Consider the following 2,363-nt stretch of genomic DNA (forward strand, 5'->3'; position numbering starts at 1 on the left):
AGGAATTAAGGATACTTTAATAGATTATCTAAGTTTATTTTATTTATGCTAATTGCCATGATTGTTTGTCCATCATATGCCATGACATCATATTTTGCATTCATGTTTATTATGAAAACAAACAAAAATATCATGTCATGTCATACATACATCATGTAGCATTAGTATATTTTCTTTTGAAAATCATTTCTTTTTGATGTATGCCATAAGTCATCATGCATCGTTTTAGTTTCCTTATAAACAAGGACAATGTCATTTACTAACATGTGACATCCTAGGTAGATATTCAAAATTTCTAAAATGCCTAAATAGATATGCATGATCCCTAGTTTAGGGTAAAATCAAAATCTACATTCACAAAGATTATAAGGTGACTTGTATGTGTTTTAGTGTACATTAGATACAACTGAGATGTTAGGATGATGGACAGGACTCAAGATGTTGATTTAGTACATCTATTTGAGTTTTGATTTTATCAAAATACATCGTTATGTGTATTCTAATCATTGGGAAAGCTAATGTACAAGCCATGTGCATTGAGCCCAAAGAACATGGTTGGAAATTAGTTTTGAAAATTATTTTAAATATACTTTGGAAAACCTTGATGAAGACTATCTTTTGATAGTAATCATCATTGAAAAAATTAGACACAAACTAGAAGAAAACATTGAAGTTTTCAAGAGTTTTCAAGTTTATGTCAGTCTTTAAAAATAAGGTGTATTTTCTTAGAAAATTATTTTCCCATGATAGTATATACCCTAAATAATATCTACAAGAGTTTTCATGATTTTTAGAATTTTGTAGAAATTTTGGGGCATTTCTGAATTTCGCTGGAATTCACTTTCAGGAAATCAGAGCTTCAATCGATCATCCGATCGATTGGAGTGTCTCAATCGATCGGGCAATTCGGCTGGTTAAAGTCAGATGATAGTATCATTATGACGAGGAGTCTACTTGGGAGCTCGAGGATATGATCTAAGCCCGATACCCTTATTTTTTTACTTGAGGTATGTGGGTTAGATTTCCATTCAGCATTTATACCAGTTATCCATTGTTAGTACTTGCTGATGATAAATAACGAAATTTGGGGATCAAACTTTTATTAGTGGGGGAGAATGTAAAATACTATAACAAAATAATAACTAAATAATAAGGTTTAATGGACAAATAACCTTAACTGAATTTTTAGGAATTTTAAGAATTTTTTGGAGATTTTTTGTAAAATACCGAAAATGATAAGGGAATTTTCCGGAATTTTTAGAAATTTTTCGAGAATTTTTTCGGAGCTCGTATGGACATGTTAACGGGGACAAAAACAGGGTCCGGGAAAGGTCTGTTTAGGTTACCCTGTTTTAATGAGGAAAAGATTTATTTTCTTTTCCTTTTCCTTTTCTTTTTCTTTATATTTTTCTTTATTTCCTCGCCGTTTCTTTTCTCACTCGCGCACCCGAGCGCACCCTTTCTCCTCGCGCCGACGCCTCTTCCTCGTGCTCGACTCCTTGCCCTAACCGCCGGCCCCGGCGGTTCTCTCCTCTGCCGACGCCAGCGACCCTCCTCTCTGCCTTAGTTCTACCGCCGGCCGAACCCCGAACCTTGTTTTCTTCTTTTTTCCGTGTGCCCTAGCACCGTCACCCGAGAACCCGCGCCTTCTCTCAATTGGTGGCAGCGCCGAGACGAAGCCGAGCGCCGGCCACAGGTTCAGCACCAGTCTCCGGTGCCTAGTTCCTCCCTGTGTACTGCCGCTGTTGCTCTTTTGCACAGTGCCGGCCAATTTCTTCTCTGCCGCCGGCGACTAGAGCCACCGCCGATCGCTTTGTGCCCTTCTACTTCTCTGCCGCCACTCTAACCGGAGCCGAGACCTTCTCACAGCAGTGCTGCCGGCCGGGAATCCTCTGTGCCCTAGCTGTGAGCATTTCTTCCTCCTCAGAGCAGTGGTGATACGGTATTGTGACAGAAAGGTGAGGGTTTAGGTCGTGATCTAGTGTTCTGTTCTTGTTCTATAGCTACTGTTGATCATAACATTAGATCGGTACCTTTTGGTTTTTCAGATCCTTGGTACAACAGATCGGCGATATTAGAGTTGCCCTATTCCGGCAGCCACTTTTTGTAGCAATCGACAGCACCTTTCCTGCCTGTTGAATTAAGGTAAGGATTAGGGTTTTGATATTTGTGGTAGATTATTGCTAGTTGAGTTAGCAATAATTAATAATTAGGTTTGGAAGTTATGTAATGGTGTAATTGGGGTTAACGAAACTAACCCTAACTGGTTAGTGGGTTAGAAATTTGTTTAGCTATTTGTTTATAATTAAATTAGCTAAACTGTGTGATTTAACACAGGACTTTGATTCGAGACGAGCATCTCG

The 2,363-nt window shown here is 38.7% G+C and overlaps 1 long non-coding RNA gene across 1 annotated transcript; it reads left to right on the top strand.

Annotated features, from left to right (window-relative positions):
- The first annotated feature begins 1,866 nt into the window (after positions 1 to 1,866).
- Positions 1,867 to 2,363, top strand: LOC122053827. Its single transcript, XR_006132383.1, has 3 exons — positions 1,867 to 1,958; positions 2,049 to 2,145; positions 2,338 to 2,363. It is a non-coding gene; the product is annotated as an uncharacterized LOC122053827 (long non-coding RNA).

The sequence above is a fragment of the Zingiber officinale genome, chromosome 3A, assembly GCF_018446385.1.
Source record: "Zingiber officinale cultivar Zhangliang chromosome 3A, Zo_v1.1, whole genome shotgun sequence".
In the NCBI taxonomy this organism is placed as follows: Eukaryota; Viridiplantae; Streptophyta; class Magnoliopsida; order Zingiberales; family Zingiberaceae; genus Zingiber; species Zingiber officinale.